This window comes from Chiloscyllium plagiosum, unplaced genomic scaffold (assembly GCF_037043375.1).
Source record: "Chiloscyllium plagiosum isolate Xiang-an unplaced genomic scaffold, Cpla_swu_hap1 HiC_scaffold_1, whole genome shotgun sequence".
Classification (NCBI taxonomy): Eukaryota; Metazoa; Chordata; class Chondrichthyes; order Orectolobiformes; family Hemiscylliidae; genus Chiloscyllium; species Chiloscyllium plagiosum.
This window is the reverse complement of record NW_028270139.1, coordinates 49,381,454-49,400,044: the sequence shown is the minus strand read 5'-3', so window position 1 is coordinate 49,400,044 and position 18,591 is coordinate 49,381,454. Positions and strand designations below refer to the sequence as shown.

General features: G+C 40.4%; 1 long non-coding RNA gene across 2 annotated transcripts in view; it reads left to right on the top strand.

Annotated features, from left to right (window-relative positions):
- LOC148152114 (uncharacterized) overlaps positions 1–18,591 on the top strand; it is a 96,611-nt gene that overhangs the window by 37,264 nt on the left and 40,756 nt on the right. Inside the window, exon 2 of one of the 2 annotated variants that reach the window (XR_015757889.1) lies at positions 15,632–15,698. This is a non-coding gene — a long non-coding RNA (uncharacterized LOC148152114). Of the gene's footprint in view, positions 1–1,472; positions 2,979–15,631; positions 15,699–18,591 lie in introns of those variants that run through there. The other variant, XR_015757883.1, reaches the window with a different exon arrangement.

The following is an 18,591-nucleotide window of genomic DNA, read 5'->3' as shown; positions in this document are numbered from 1 at the left end:
CCAATGTGGTAAATTCTTCAACAGCCCAGAAAATTATTCAGTTGTATCAAGTAGGAGAAGGTCCATTGGGCAATGAACAATTTTCTTGCCAATGACACTGGTGTCCTGAGAATAAAGAGGAGCCATCACTATTTCCTTTCCTGCTTCAGGAGGTACACCTTAATTACATTTCACGCTTTCCTCAAAGGATACAGATGAGACTGCAATGTCACCATGTGAGCAAACACAATACCAATCCTTGTGTTACCAAGACACCAAGACACTGCAATGTCTTGGTATGACAAGGGTTGGTAATGTGATTGCTTACATGCAGTCTTATCTGTATTTACACAGGCTCAAAATTCAGATTTAGATTTAAAAATTAAATCTAAAAGAGAAATTTCATTAGTTACAGTTTGAAAAATATTGCAAGAAAACATTGAGTTGTGTTGTGAATCCAGCAGACCAATCTCTCTGACCTCGTTTCCTTGGCTACCGGCACTCTACATCACCTCAAAATCCTCTGCATTGTTCGTTTGAAATTCAAAAACAACATATATTTTACCTTGTGAAAGAATTCAGAAGGTCAGAGATACTAAAATGCTTTAAAATAATGCCCTGTAGCAGTAATAGGATTCATAGAAGAAAATGCATTTTTAATATTAAAAAATATTGATGGATACTGCCTTGTTTTAAAGTAATGAGAATTTTTTATAAGGTGTGGGATACAATGCAGTGCATGGACAACTGATCTAGTTAAAGCAAAATGGGTGTTATGAAGTTTGGAAGATGCAAATTATACATCTTTAGTCACGGCTGTAATTTACAGCATGACCCCTATATATGTCAGTCACTCATTAGTTTTCTAAAATAACAAAGAGCATGGAATGCACTCAGTCAGATGACATTTTCCAATGTTTTAAATGCCTGCTGTGACATAATTATTCTGACATTTAAGGATCTTTTTAACATCATGAATTAAATATTCTGACATCCCACAGAGTGCAAAAAAGAGAACAGTCAAACTGAATTCAAGTCATTAGTGATCTACAGCTTTGCTGACACACTGAACTTACTTTCTAAACTGCTAGATTTGTAACTTGACATGTGAAAGTACCTATTAGCTGTAAAAACATTTGTTTTACAATTGACAGTGGCAGAGATAGATTTTATGATTAAATGTGTCCAGATGTCAGGAACAATAACGTAATGTTAAAGATAATGCTTTTCGCCTCTAAATAAATGAGACTCTGCTTAAAAAATGGTTTCTTCAAGCACTTAATGCCAGGCTTGCGTCAGTTCAGTTCCTATAAACAGAGCACAGTTTCCATAGTTCATTGCCTGAACCAAGCTCCATTTTTAATTATGAGCTAACAGTTGGAGGCAGGGCTGGTAAAGATGAAGTCCATCATGGTAGTTACAAATTCCACAAAAAGTAAATGTACTTACCTGAAAATAAAAGTATTTTTGTGTGATGTTCTTTAACCTACTAGGTGGATCCATTTCTGAAAGAAAGTATAACAAAGAGAAACTACATCCATTATCAAGAAAAATTGACTCTGTGAGGAATCATAAATCAAGGATGGGTACCTCAGCACCTCATTCTACCAGAACCACGGATAACCTCACGATGTTGCACTCCTCTAGCTTCCACCCGAAACATATTAAAATAGCCATCTCCTACGGACAAGCCCTACACATACACAGGATCTGTTCAGATGAGGAGGAACATGACGGATACCTGAAAGTGGTCAAGGATGCCCTCATAAGAACAGGGTATGACACTCAACTCGTCGACCACCAGTTCTGACATGCCACAGTGAGAAACTGCAATGACCTCCTCAGGAGACAGACAGGGCCTGCAACCGATAGGGTACCTTCATTGTCCACTACTTCCTATGTTCTTCACGGCCTGCAACATATTATCGATGAGGATGAGCACCTTTCCAAGACCTTCCCTACAACTCCACTTCTTGCCTATAAATAACCACCAAACCTCTAACAGATTATTGTTCGCAGCAAACCGCCCAACCTTCAGGACAACATCGACCACAACACCGTACAACCCTCTCACAGCAGCCACTGCAAAACGTGTCAGAATGTCAAAACAGATACCACCATTTTATGTGGGGACAACACCTACCATATACGCAGCAGATACTCATGTGACTCAGCCAACATCGTCTACCTGATATGCTGCAGGCAAGGATGCCCTGAGGCATGGTATGTTGGCAAGACTGAACAGATGCTATGACTACAGACAAATAGACACCGCACAATGATCACCAGACAGGATTATTCCCTCCCAGTCAGGGAACACTCCACTGGTCTGGGACATTCGGCCTTGGACCTCCAGGTTACCATCCTCCAAGGCCGATTTCAGACAAGCAATAAGGCAAAATGGCAAAGCAGAGGCTGATAGCCAAGTTGGATACCATGGGGAAGGCCTCAACTGGGACCTTGGGTTCATGTCACACTACAAGTGACCCCACTGCGCTATACACTCTCTCTCTCAGAGACACACACTCACATAAACACACACACTCTGTCTCTCCTTCACACACACAGATATAAGTTTATGGGGTGAATTTGTATTTGCAGCATTACATTTTATTTTGCTCAAAAACTGCATAAATACATGTAAGATTCTTTAAGTCCCACTTCAGAAAGAGAATTGACTCAACATTGGTACAGGCTTTACCTTCATACATATTGTCTGAGCTGAAATGATACTTATTATTAGATAAGTTGACACCACCTTGAGAATGTAATTCTGGGATTTACATATTAAAGAATCTAAACCACCATATCCCATTCTCAAAGATGAAAGACTTAATCTAAATTAAGAACTATAACCTGGTGTTGTGTGATTTTTAACTAAAGTTGTTTAATAGATCATTACAACTCCATGACACTGTAACCCTTTTGCTCTAAATTCTGTGTCGTATGGCCATGTTCCAAAATCACCTGATGAAGAGGCAGCACCTCGAAAGCTAATGTTTCCAATTAAATCTGTTGGACTATAACTTGGTGTTGTGTGATTTTTAACTTTGTCCACCCCAGTCCAGAGCACAGGAAAAGCACAGCAGGTCAGGCAGCATCACAGGAGCAGGAAAATCAACATTTCGGGCATTCTCGACTCTGATCTCCAGCAACTGCAGTCCTCACTTTCTCCCACCCCAGTCCAGCATCAGCATCTCCAAATCAGGAATTATAAATGAGCAACTTTGTCAGCTCTTTTTCTTTGTGAAGCATAAACTGAGATTTGTTGACAATGGTATTAGTGCATAAAATACATAATTGGCAAGGATGGAATCAGCAAAGAATGAACTGTGAAAACATTTAAAATGTCTACTGTATTATTACAGAATATACTGGTTGGACAAAGGTTTTTTTGATGAATTGCTACAAAAGTAGACCAATACACTTGTCCTATTAAGATTTAATTGAAATTAGTATATATGCAGATGTATAACTTTGTGAGTATGGAAAAATGACACATTTGTACATCATAGAGCAACAGAGTCCTGGAGTTGCACAGCAGAGAAACAGACCTTTTGGTCAACTTGTCCATGCCAACAAGATATCTTAAATTAACCTAGTCCCATTTGCTAGCATTTGGCCCATATCCCTCTAAACCCTTGCGAATTACTAGCCAATTTTGAATGTTATAATTGTACCAGTCTTCATTACTTCCTCTGGCAATTCATTCCATACACACACCACCCTCTGTGTGAAAAAGTTGCCTCTCAGGTACCTTTTAAATCTTTCCCCTTTCACCTCAAACCTATGCCCTCTAGTTTTGGACTCCTCTATCCTGGTACTTTTTGTCACCTTTTTCTAATGTCCATTCCTACATCCATGTGCAGAACAGAACATGAAATGCAATAAGACTGAAAGCAGGAGCAGGGATTGCAATGTGAACAGTTGCTTCTTTGATGCAAACTTTATACTGTGTTGTAAAGTCAGTGCCTTTTTTTTATTTCACTGTTCTCTTTTTATTATGAACTGAAATAGGAACCGAACTATCCTAAAAAACCAAGGATTGTTGAAGGATTGTAGCACTGTTTGAAAACAAATAACCTAACATTCATTGTAAGTGCTTTTACATATCTGCTGCCTCAAACAGTAGTGGAAGTCAAGTTTGTAGATGAGTAGGGGCTTTGGGGTGTTTAAGGACTTTGACTAACAACAAGTAGCTGATTGTTCTGTGGACTCGAAACCAGTTATTGCTGACAACGACCTTCTGCTTGCCAACAGTGGTGTGATTGGCTCCCAGGCAACTAAGCAGCTTGGGGCTGTGAACAAAATTGGGAGAAGCCATCATAGCCCCCCAGGCTCAGAAGCCATCACTGTTCTCTGCCATTTAAAAAGACACTTCAAATCTGAAGAAAACTAATTAATGTTTCCATAAACATATGTTGTAAGCTTTGCCTTTTAATTAATATGTGAGAAATCTTTTAGAAAAGTGAACCAATCACCCTGTGCCTTCTGCAAACTGGTGAAAGCATCTGGAGAATTGCAAAACAGCATTCTGATCAACAAAAGAATCATCTCAGCAATTTCTGTGAAACCAGCCATTGAACTACCTTCCCAGATTTCCCCTTTACTCATAACACGTAATTTTTCCTGTCTGTGTCTGTCCAGATGTGTGTGTCAGGGGGAGCTTTTGAGGGTGTTAAAGTTTTAATTAGTGGAGGTATATGCTGACAACACGTAAGATATAAAATATGTAATATAACACACACACACACAAATTTTAACCATTTAAAAAAAGCCTATTCATTTATAAATGACAGCAATTCTTAAGTACAGAAACCTGGTCTGTGATTTCTGTCAACCTGGGTCTAACAAACAGGTAATCTGGGGAATTTTACACACTTTTCAAAATCTTTTATGACAACTCCAGGGATAGTGGGACTTGATTTCTAGCTCACTACCGCAGTAGTTGATCTTTTAAATGCTTGCAGCATGCAGCCAGTTCTAAACACTCTGGTGGTTTACTGCAAACCACAGTAGGTATGCAAGACAGCATGAGTCTTTCAAATAGGACTGCATTTTGGCTGGACCAGCTGCTGGAAGACATTGTAAAAATGAGATTAATCTGTGCAAGGTACAAGTGTGTCACAACATCCCAGAGAACAGATGCCAGGATTTTCTGATGCTGCACCAAAGACCACTAAAGAGACAGAAGAAGAAATGAATTATCTGTCTACAGAATGCCAGAAGGATCACACCTATAGGTCTGCTACAAGCCTCCAATGCACAGCCTGAACACACCGTGAGCTACTCACACTTTGACAGCCCCCAAACCCAAAAGTATTGCATGATACTCACTGACACATTGCCCTCTAACCAGAGTCAGCATCACCTAATTGAGAAATTGTTGAAACTGCTATGGAAGAGACTGTGTTCCCCACCACAGGAATGAACCTGACTGAGGCCACAGCCACATATCAGGACTGAAGCAACCAACAAGGCAGTATGCTCGCTTCTAATTCTTCTCACATCCTATTTTGTCCTCATCTCACAATCTCTCTGAATTTGCAAGCTGAAGATGTATGTACACCACTTTCTTTCAGTTCTCTGTCCTCAGCACAATTTCAACATTTGTCTTTTTCCTTTCAGATACAGTGGAGATAGGCTTGTAGCTGAGTTCTGTGTTTTAGGGTTTGGTGATGTTGTTTAAGGTCATGGTTCTGCAATAGTTAACGTTGGAGATTTCATTAAACTATATCCAAATTGAATGGGGAAATGAGGAGATTAGTTTCGGGATAGATTTGGTATCTCTGTCTCACAATATACTTAGTTACAATGTCTAACTAACTAATGTAATTTATTCATAATTCCTATCATGCAATAAGCTGCACCTTATTCAGACAAGAACCTCATCTTGTTAAGACTCCCTGGTGGCTGTTCCTCTACCATTACTAATGAAATAGACCTTTAGACCCAGTCAAGGAAACAGACATGGTGACGATGTCCTTCTACCCAGAAAAATCACAGACAAGATCTCCTGGCGCTATACAGAAGCCTTTCAATTCATTGTGCTGTGGTTTAACATGTGGTTTATATATTTTTTGGACTTTTGGATTTTGAAGTAGTAGCTACTGGGTTTTCTGTTCATCTGGAGTGGTTCAATGATTAGCATGGAGGCATTTCTGTAGCCATGGTGATTTCTTTCGAAAACTGTCTGAGAGAGTGTGTTTGGGGAGGTAATGGGAATTTGTGAGAGCTTATGAACGAACAAAGTAAACAATGTGAGGCATTAGGCCATCAGATTAAAAAAAATCAGAAATTATTTTGGATTTCAGCTGGCACTTTGAAGAAGTCTTTACTGAAGTTGGAACGATCAAATAGTTGCTCCTGTGAAAAACAGGTAGTTTAGTATCATTAATAAAGAGGCCTCTCAATATTAGAAGTTTAGTTTAAAAGTTACAGCCCTGATGTGCTGGGTTAAAAGAGCGAAGGAGTTATATGAAATTGAGAAAGTCTAAGCTCAGTTACATGACGAATCAAGTAAGATTCTCAAGCCTCAGCTAAGCCAAACCTTTGTAGAATAGAGAAGGAAATTTTCCGTGGAGTCTGAATAGAATCATAGACTCCCTCCAGTGCAGCCAGAGGCCTTTCAGCCCATCAAGTCTGCACCAACCCTCCAAAGAGCATCCCACTCAGACCCACTCCCATCTCTGTAACTGCACATTTATCATGGCTAGCTCACCTAGCCCACACATGACTAGACACAACGGGCCAATTTAACATGGCCAATCAACCTAACTTGCACACCTTTGTACTGTGGGAGCAAACCGGATCACCCGACAGAAACCCACGCAGACATAGGGAGAACATGCAATCTCCACACACACAGTTGCTTAAGGCTGGAATTGCACCCAGTTCACTGGAGCTGCTAACCACTGTGCCACCATGTCGCTTTGTAATGTATAATATAATAAGATGCTGTTGGGACTAATGGGATTGTATTTTTACCGTGTGTTTCAATATCTTGTAACAGGTATTATATGTAAATAATTTGTTGTTTTCTATTTTATCTTCACGTCTTTTATGCAGTAAACCTCTGTTTATATTTAAAATTGAATCTACAACATTACGCATTCCTTTTCAACCAAAGACAAACAAAGATGATCTATCAAATTACGGTGGCACAGTGGTTAGCACTGCTGCCTCACACCGCCAGAGACCCGGGTTCAATTCCCGCCTCAGGCGACTGACTGTGTGGAGTTTGTACGTTCTCCCCGTGTCTGCGTGGGTTTCCTCCGGGTGCTCCGGTTTCCTCCCACAGTCCAAAGATGTGCAGGTCAGGTGAATTGGCCATGCTAAATTGCCCATAGTGTTAGGTAAGGGGTAAATGTAGGGGTATGGGTGGGTTGTGCTTCGGCGGGTCGGTGTGGACTTGTTGGGCCGAAGGGCCTGTTTCCACACTGCAATGTAATCTAATCTGTAATGTAATCTAATTTCAGTCTATGATCTGACTGAGAGGATCACATAGGAACAGGAGCAGACCATTCAGCCCCTTGAGCCTGTTCCATCACGCAATAAGATCATGCTGATTTGTGGCCTAACTCCATATACCTACCTTCGGTTCATATTCCTTGTTACCTTTGCTTAGTAAAAATTTGTCTATCTCAGATTTAAATTCACAATTGATTTAGCAACAACTACCATTTGAGGAAGAGAATTCCAAACCTCCACCTTTCTTCACATAGAGGACTGCTTTCTAACAGCTCTCTGAAGTGACCTGGCACTAATTCTTAGACTGTGCTCTCTGGTTCTAGAATCTTCAACCAGTTGAAATGGTTTATCTTTATCTACCTATCTTTCCCTGTTAAGAGCCTGAAAACCTCAATTAGATCAAGACTTAACCTTCTAAATTTTAGAGGATACAGGCATAATTTGACTAATCTCTCCTCATAACTTAGTCCCTGAAGTGCAGGTATTATCCTTGTAAACTTGCACTGAAATATCTCCAGGGCCAAAGCAGGCCTTCTGAGATGTGGTGCCCAGATCTGTGCCCAGTATTCTAACTAGGGTCTAATTAGGATTTTGTACAACCGCAGCATAATGTCTTCATCCTTATGCTCCAGCCCTTTTGATATAAAGACCAACATTCCATTTGCCTTCTTGACTATTTTCTGCACCTATTTCTAGCATTTTAAGAGCTACACATCACTGTATTTTGCTTTCTGCCTTATAAAAAAAGCCAATTTGTCCTTCTTCGGTCTGAAATGGATAATCTCTCATTTGCTTTTATTAAAATCTATCTGCCACAGCTTTGCCCATCTACCTAATCTATGAACATCATGTTGTAATTTTAAATCAACATTACAATACTGCCGAATTTTGCATTATCAGCAAATATGGATATTTGGCTTTTAGTGCCATTATCAAAGTCATTAATGCAGAGTGTGAATAATTAAGATCAACACAGATAACACAGATCCCTATGAGACACAATTCATCACATCTTGCTAATTTGAGTACTTACCCATTATTCGAACTCTGTTTCCTGCAGCTCAACTCATTTCCTATCCACCTCAGTAATTTGCCTTCAATTCCAAAAAAACACTTAAAATACCTCAAACGTATAGAATAGGAGCACTGTGCCATCATGGGTGGCATGGTGGCACAGTGGTTAGCTCTGCTGCCCCACAGCGCCAGAGACCCGGGTTCAATTCCCATCTCAGGCGACTCTCTGTGTGGAGTTTGCACGTTCTCCCCGTGTCTGCGTGGGTTTCCTCCGGGTGCTCTGGGTTCCTCCCACAATCCAAAAATGTGCAGGTCAGGTGAATTGGCCATGTTAAATTGCCCGTAGTGTTAGGTGAAGGGGTAAAGGTGTAAAGGTAGGGGAATGTGTCTGGGTGGGTTGCTCTTTGGAGGGGCAGTGTGGACTTGTTGGGCCGAAGAGCCTGTTTCCACACTGTAAATAATCTAATCTAAGGAGTTAGGAGATGATGTTGCAGCTGTACAGAACATTGGTTAGACCACTTTTGGAATATTGCATGCAATTCTGATCTCCTTCCCATAAGAAGACTATTGTAAAACTTGAAAATCTTCAAAAAAGATTTACAAGGGTGTTGCCAGAGTTGGAGGATTTGAACTATAAGGAGAGGCTGAACAGGCTGGGGCTATTTTCTCTGGAGCATAGGAGGCTGAGGGGTGACCTTATAGAGGTTTATAAAATCATGAATGGCATGAATAGAGTAAAAAGACAAGGTCTTTTCCCTGGGGTGGGGCAGTTCAGAACAAGAGAGCATAGATTTGGGGTGAGAGGGGAAGAATTTAAAAGAGATCTAAGGGGCAACATTTTCATGCAAAGAATGGTGCGCTTATAAAATGAGTTACCAGAGGAAGTAGTGGAGGCTGATACAATTACAACATTTAAAAGGCGGGATGGGTATATGAATCAGAAGGGTTTAAAGGGATATGGGCCAACTGCTGCCAAATGGGACTAGATTAATTTAGGATATCTGGTCAGCATGGACAGATTGGATCGAAGAGTTTGTTTCCATGCTGTACATCTCTATGACTCTATGACTATATAATTCCATTGGCTTCCACTTTAGGACTGTATCAAAAACTTTCTGTCAGCCCAAGTAAACAGAATCCAACACTTATTTCTGTCCATGTCCTTTGTCACCCTCATCAAAAATCTCAATGAGGTTTGTCAGGCATGACCTACCTTTCATGAATCCATGCTGGATTCCCTGATTAACTGAATTTTTTTTGAGGTGATCAGTTACCTCATCCTTGATTATAGACTTTAACAATTTTTCCACCATAGATGTTAGGCTAACTGATCTGTAATTCCTTACATTCCCTCTGTTAGCCTTCTGAAAGTGTAGAGTAATATGAGAAAAGGTATAACTCCCAAATCCAGGGAACTCTGTAAGATTATGGTTAGGAAATCACAATGTGCTCTTGAACCTCCTTTAACATGCATAGATGCAAACGATCAGGTCCTGGGGATTTGACATTCTTTAGAAGTATTATTTTCACCATTATTGATGATTTACAAAAGCAAATTTTATTTAGACCTCGTCCTTCATCCTCTTAATTTATTTGAGACTTCTGGCAATCTATTGTAGCAAAATAGGCTTGGTGGCTCAAGGATTAGCACCGCTGCCTCACAGCACTATCTGTGTGGAGTTTCCACATTCTCCCTGTGTCTGTATGGGTTTCCTCCCACAGTCCACAGATGTGCAGGCCAGGTGAATTGGCCATGCTAAATTGCTCATAGGGTTAGGTGCATTAGTCAGGGGGAAATGGGTTTGGGTGGTTTACTCTTCGGAGGGTCAGTGTGGACTCGTCAGGCCAAATGGCCTGTTTCCACAATGTAGGAAATCTATTCTCCTTTTCTCGTGTGAATACGGGAGCAAAATAGTAGTTCAGCATTTCTGTGTTTTCTCCATGGTCATTGACAATATCTCAGCCTTCATTGGGCCAACTGTGCTCCTAATCTTTACCACATAGTTGCCTATTTTCAGCATTAATACAATGTAGTACTTTTGAGTTGCTATCAAGTGGTCTACATATAGAACCTATTGTGGCTTTAGTACCTTTGCAGTGTCTCAATTCCATCCATATGATGTCTACTGGGTATTTTCTCCTCTTCATATTCTCCCTCATCACAGAAGTGACTCTGTTTCTCATCAGTAATGCTACTCCACCTCCTCTGCTGCTTTCTGTATCCCTTCTGTAAATCTAACAACCCGGAATGTTTATTTCCCAGTCCTGATCATCCTGCAGCCATGTCTCCATAATGGCTAGTCTAACAATAATATGAGCCATGATCATCACAATGTCTGTGCTAGATTTTTGCAAGAGTAATTCAACTAATCTCATTCTCTAGACCATCCCTGAAAGCCCTGTTTTTTAAAGTGCTTTCTAATTCCACCATTCTCTGTGGCAATTCTTATGGATATAAAAATATATAATAGGAAATAAAAGCAACAATAAAGCAAAATATTAGAAAATAGGACTGAGTCATAGAGTCATAGAGCTGTACAGACCCTTACTTCCAACTTATCCATGCTGATTAGATATCCTAAATAAATCTAGTCCCATGTACCAGCATATGACCCATATACCTCTAAACCCTTTCTATTCATGCCCCCATCAGATGCCTTTTCAATGTTGTAATAGTACCAACTTCCACCTCTTCCTCTGGCAGCTCATTCCACAAACACACACACATGCACACACGCCACCCTCTGTGTGAAAAAGTTGCCCCTTAAGTACCTTTTAAATCTTTCCCCTCTCACCTTAAACCTATGCCCTCTAGTTCTGGACTCCCCCACCTGGGGAAAAGATCTTGTCTATTGAGAAATATATTTGTGCACTCTGACCAAATACTCTTCTGCCTCTATTCTTATTTCACCCATATTTGATTTAATTCCTCATATACAATGCTATGGAAGATCAATAATCTGTTTAAATTTCTGATTTTGTTTCCATTGCAAATCACCAATTCCTTGAGCTTTGCAGATTCCTGTGATTCTAATCTCGGACATGAAGTGCAATCACTCGGTCATATACATTTTAATAATAAATAGTACATGCGTTATAATAAAGTGTCTTTTATTGGTAGCATGCTTATTTTTCTGTTATTATACTCTGTAAAATCAATTGATAGTTATTCAGCAGATATTTATAAGCCTAGCTAACTGAAGTTATGGAAAAATAGTAGGTAATTGGATATTTTATATTACATGATAAATCTCTCTCTGGGTACTTTTAAATTGCCTGTATTATTTCCATAAGCAGTGAGACTAAACTGGAATAGCCATTATCAGGTCTAACCAAGAGACTCAATGACTACTAGGTTTCTACTAAACGTTCGAACCTGAATCTTTCATGGAATGTAAGAATTAGCACTGTGGTCATTACAGAGAAATGACCTCTGTACTCCATTATAATTACTCCCAGAATTCTGTATAACAGTGCCAACTGGAAACAGATGGTCAATACATTACACAGCAGCACATGTCATTCTGTACAGTACATTCCACAGAACAACCTTATCCACAAATTGCACAGGAAGTTGTTCTATTCTATGCAAGAGACTGATAAAGTGACTGGAATAGTTGCAGGCTGCTTCAAATGTTTAAATTACTTTGTTTTGTAAAAAGCCTGTGTTCTCTAATAAACCTATATTTGAAAGACTCTTCCATAGAGATCATAAAATGACTGTTCAGTTAGAGGACGCAATTTATAAATAGAGGCAATCATAAATAGAGGAGATCCTACAGACAATGCAGATCACAATTTACTTCAATTTGGTTTGTTTACTTAAGGAACATTCAGGAGCTGTCTTTATTTTTAATACAAACTGCAGCATTAGTTGCAGGAATAGTTTTATCTAGGAAGCGTTGATTAAAGCAATAGAGAACCAACATAGAAAAATAAAGTTCCAAGAAATATAGGAGGTAAATATTTGACTGTTTGTGAAATATTTCCCTATTTAGAGGTTTCACTTTAGATTATTAGTTTGGCTACATCAAAAAAGGGTTTAATTTAAATTGGAACATACCCATGACTGTTAACTTGCAAATGATGCACTATGTTTGTTTCCAAATGCTCCAGATTTTGCCAGGAGGTTTGATAGTGAACTGTCAGCCTTTGCTGCAATTACTCTCCTGATACTGCCCGCAACTTCAGAGCTCAGCACATCGGCAGATTAATATGCAAATACTGAAATTGCAATCTGCTATTCATTGTAAGAACACTTGACCGGTAGAATCCACAATCATTGAAATCAGTTGCTTTGACAGAACTTCCATTCTAACATTACCACCATATAAAGGCTAGTACTGTGGTACAGTGGTTTACACTGCTGCCTCACAGCGCCAGGAATCTGGGTTTGATTTCAGCCTTGGGTGAGTACATGTCTGGTGTTTACACATGCTCCCTGGTTTCCTCCAGGTGCTCTGGTTCCTTCTGACAGTCCAAAATTGTGCAGGTTAGGTGGATTGACCATGCTAAATTGCCCACAATTTCCAGGGATGTGCAGGCAAGGTAGATTAGCAATGGAAAAGGTGGGGCTATGGGGATGGGGCTGGGGAGAGCTTATATGGTTAGCACACTCTTCAGAGGCTGAGTGCAGATTTGATGGGCTGAAAGGAACTATTGGCGTTGCAGGGATTCTATGGTAAAGTAATATCTTATTACTGATATAACTGGATTTTTAAAAGTGATCAGAGTAATAACTATTAATAAACAACAGATCTGGACCAGGAACAAAAAACAGTGTCATGCTGTGGAGTGCTATAAATGACTCCAGAATAATCACGTTATTTTTAAACTGAATTGTTTAAGCTATGTTTTATAAGAAAAACATTTTCAGAATATTTCAGTTTCTGTCAAGTGTCTGTTCCAATTATTCTAAATCTAAAGTTTTTAAATGTTATTTGATTTTAGCATTTTCATTTCAATTGTCTGTGAGAATTTGTTAATGCTTTTTTTGATAATGCTGCAATTGCTCTATGGTGGAAATTAAGTAGCAATAAAATCAACTGCACAGCAAGACAATTAAAAGTCTTACCAATGACCATTAGCTTGCTCAGCTAAGCTTCCTTCAAGGTCAGCAATGAGCATACTTACTTTACCATTGATGCCAAACTCCACCTCCTTAGATGCGCTGACTGTTACCGAACTGAAAGGTTGAGGAGGTGGTCTGTTCCCAGATATTTTACAGTGACACAATGTAATTGATAGCAAAAGGTACTATTATGTCCCTACTGATGTTAAAAGAAAACAAAGAGGTTTATAAAATCTCTCCAGTGTAAAAGCAGGCCATCCAGCCCAAACTAACCCTCCAAAGAACATCCCACTCACACCCAACCTCATACTCTATTGCTATAACCCTACATTTTCCATGACTAATCCACCTAACCTGCACATCTTTGGACTGTGGGAGGGAACTGGAGCACTCAGAGGAAATCCACGCAGACATTGGGAGGATGTGCAAACTCCACACAGATGATCATCAGAATGTGGATTCAAACCTGGGTCCCTGGTGCTGTGAGGCAGCAATGCTGACCACTGTACCACCATGCCTCCCTTTATGCATAAATAGGTCTTCTTCTAGTTTGCAGGATTTGACAACTGAGGTTCTGTGGAGGTTTATGCTGGACGCTGAACATTTTACAATTGTTTCTCTGGCTGGTTGTCACTGGACATTAGCCCAGCTTTTCTTTGCTATGCTTGAGTGACTCCCATCTCTTCAATTCAGGCATTGAAAGTCCTCATCACAATTCATGTAAGCTCAACAGAACAACTTGAAAAATGAAACTAAATCACTGGGCTGAACCTTTCCATTTTGGCTGAGTTTCTTGGAAGCTTTCTCACAGCGGTCTAGCAAGATCTTTTACTACATCTTACCAAACTTGTCCCACCAACTACCCACCTACCCCAATGGCACCCCTCTCACTTGATTGTAGCCCTATTGTACGACTCACTATTCCAGGAACAACTCACAACTCACCAGGTATCCGACAAAAGACTGGCATCCTTTATGCCTGCTCCAATTGAAAGGCTGCCATGCCCTTTCATTGGCAGCACAATGCCACAGTAGCCACAAAGCCAAGCTGCTCACTGCATTTATCCAGTATGGTTCACACTCCCTCACAAAAGCAAACCCCTCCTTCACCCTAGTCACTGTTTACTCATGTAAAACAGTTTTCATATTACCTGCGACAGTAGCTGAAGCTATCAGCTTGAACTATAGCAGCGTATAGCATTGATAAGTGTAATAAATTCTCTTTGGCTAGCTTCTTCTGAAATCCAATGTGATCTAGTTCTACATTTAGCAAGAAATTTTACAGTCAAACAACATTTCTCTTTGGATGCATCATGGATCCCATTTCTGAAGAATTGCACTCACACCATCAAAATTCCATGTCCTATTAAACATTTCTTTTTGTAAATTACTGATAATTATAATTCCCATTATTTAAATAATTCATACACAACAAAATAATTTGTATTTATATAGTTCCATGAAAGTAATTAGACATCCCAATGTACTTCACAGGAGTATTTTGATCAAGGTTTGACACTGTTCTGATTAAGTGAGGAGAGGTAAATGGTTTCCCTTCTTTTAAGCACACCATCAGTTGGCCTCAGCAAAGATTTTTAATTCTTTTCAGGAGGCAGTTATATCACACCAGTTAAAATCTTGCTTGCTGGAACAAAATGAAAAGACCAATTACAAGATTTCTTGAGTGAAAGAAAAACATATTTATTACTTACTAAGCCTGAGCAAAATAACAAAATGCAATATCATTATATAGGAGCTTGGTTAGACCGCACCTGGAGTATTGTGTGCAGCTTTGGTCTCCTTATCTTTGGACAGATATTTTTGTCATCGAAGGATTTCACCGAATGTTAATCAGACTCATTCCTGGGATGGTCAAACTGTCTTATGAAAAGAGATTGGGCAAAGTGGGCCAGTATTCACCAAAGATTCACAAAAGGAAAGGTGATAACCTCATTGAAACTTATGAAATATTTAAAGGGACGGTTGCAGGCAAGGTTTTTTCCCCCTGGTTGAAGAGTGTAAAATCCAGGGGACACAATTTAGAGATTGGGGATGACACTTATGTCCAAATTGAAAATTAATTTTGTTCACTTAAAGGATTGTGAACATCTGGACTTCTCTCCATAATGGCCTGTGGAAGTTCTGTCTCTTGTGTATTTTTAAGGTAAGGATCGATGCATTCTGATTGCCAATGGTGTACAGGATAATTGGGATGGGACAGGTGAAAGGCACTTATGTATGCAATCAGCCATGGTTAAATTGAATGGCAGGGCAGAATCAATGTGGTGAATAGACTATTCCTGTTCCTATGTTCTTATATTCCAATCAAACATCCACACAATTATGGGTGTAAATATTAAACAGTGAGTGTGTCTACTACAACAATAACAAGAATAGGCATTGGAAATGTGTTTCGGGTCCTTGTAACATTAGGTTTTAATCTGACAGCAAGGTTATCTAATCAATGTTCTGAACTATCAGCAGTGGTAAAATGTTTAGATGTCCTTGAGATCTTGCTGAATGGATGTTTGTCCACCTTAGGCATTTGGTTTCCCATCTCTACCAGTTGTGGTTTAAATGATAAAAATTGATTGATGTTTGTTGACCTTCTGTGCCAAGGTTGCTCCCTTCCTCTTGGGATTCTGGTGCTTCTAGACTTCCATATGAATGGCTTTCATAAGATTCAAAACTTATGACCGTGATAAATCTGACAAAGACTCATCAGCAATTCCTACACCAATTTTATCTCTTATGAATTTTGACTTATAACACTGACTTCGCTCATTGAATCTTGCCCCAAAGGATTTTTCTGTAAGATTCTTCAACGTTCAGCTTTACTCGCTTCTGGCTGTTTGCACAAGAAGGCAACTTACAACTGAATCTGAAATAATGAAAAGTCTTCAGACTTCTGCCACTGCTCACCATGTTAAATGTGCATTGAAACTGAGTCTGTCATTTATCATGTAGTGGATTTACTGCTACCACCTTCTTGAAGTGTGGGAATCTACTAAGCCTGATTGGTCTAGTATAGTAGAGGGAATTCAAACCAGAAAAGGCTCTTGTATTCAACAGGAAATAGGTTTTTGCACATTAGGAACTAGTTTTCAGATTACATTGAGAGGACACACATTGTCACTGAGACTATGAGTTGGAACTGGATTCTGTACCTGATATCCTAAGCTGTTCTGTCCACAGTCGCATCATAATGCACTTTTGCACTCCACACAATTAAGCGCATTTAAGACCCATCTAGAACAGCTACAAGATTACTTGATTAGATTAGATTCCCTGCAGTGTGGGAAACAGGCCCTTCGGCTCAACAAGTCCACATCAACCCTCTGAAGAGTTACCCACCCAGACCCATTTCCCTCTGACTAATGCACCTAACACTATGGGCAATTTAGCATGGCCAATTCACCTGACCTGCACACCTTTGGACAGTGGGAGGAAACCCACGCAGAATGTGCAAACTCCACACAGACAGTCACCCAAAGCTGGAATTGAACTTTGGACCCTGGTGCTGTGAGGCAGTAGTGCTAACCACTGAGCCACTGTGCCACGACTTGAATGAATGGTGTTGTGGTGGTTATGGACAACCCTACGTCAATGGAGGAGGTGTTGCTGGCTGTAAAAAGGATGTTATAATGGCTACCTGTAGATGTTGCTGAGATTGGAGGCTGTGAAGAGCAGGATTAATTGATAATTTAATTTTTAGTTAAAGGGTATGGAGGTCACTCCAATTAAATGTATGCTGTCGCTACAGGGCTACAGTCATCCTGAGAATTACTCGTACTGAGACACCAGCTGAGGATCCTGTGTTCCCATAGCCTCCCTGTGTTACCCATGTAGGCTGTACTGTGTGTCTGGCATCGCTGGCCCCCTCGGTGATGGGAGACTTTACAGAGGCTGCACCATCCCATTATTCCTCCCCTTCATTGACCAGTGCAGACACAGCCAGCTCAGTGGGGTCAGAATCTACTTTAAAATGGGGGGCACCAGGGAGCAGCACATCCCAAATGAGCAGGAGGAGGGCAGTCTGCTGTGGGCACACCCCTTCAGAGGAGGGAGGTCAGACACAGCCGTGCCCCACTGGGTGGCGAGGCTGGCCTTCGGGTGTCACAAACAAGGAGGGTCTTTCCAGAACATCAGAGGCAGGTGAATTCCCAGATGATGGAGATCCCTGAGGCATTGCAGAGCCATGGGCAGTTACTGACAGAGACCATGCAGTACATGTGCACAGTGACAATACAGGGACCTGAATGAATGAGCTCCTTTATTGAGAGAGGGTCCAACCTTTCTGGAGAGTCATAGGGGCAGCACCATTCTGAGTGGGTGCAGGAACTGTGTGCTGATGTACAGAAAGACTGCAACTCTCTGTAATATTTCCTGCTCAGTGTCACTGTTAGGCACAGAGAAGCTTGGAGTGAATGCCAACTGCATGCCACTGGGTTGCCTTGTTAGGGGTGGAAGGATGGCACATAAAAGGCTGAGACAGTCAAAGAGGCTGATGAGGAGTCACCCCTTAGAGGAAACCAGCCGCATACTCTTCCCAAGGCCCAATGACAGACACTGACACTGCTATGATGAGATAGCAGAAGACTCAGACACAAAGGAACAGGTTGTCCTATCCGATCTTCAGTCACAGAGGGTGTGTCTTGAGGCACTGCATTATAAACTGAATAAGACAGTTAAATTATTGAAGTTTAATGTTAAAATTGAGATAAGGATTGATTTGGGTGGGGGTTTATTAGTCTTGATGCAGTTCAACGTTCAGTTCCTGGAGGCATTCGGAGAGGTCACGAGGTCACCAGGGAGCAGCGGAGCCTGTCGGGATACGTGAGTATACAGTTTAAATTACTTACTTTCAATTTGGGCACTGTTCAGTTCCTGGAGGCAGTTGAGAGATCACGAGGTTACATATTTGGGTGATTACTTTTCCCAAAACACGACTTTGGTAGTGTCTCCCATGCATCCTCCTCCTCTAACCAAAAAAATGTTCGGTGCATCGGTTTATAAGGTGACAAGTGTTTTCTTTTGGTGTTTCAGTTTTTCAGCAG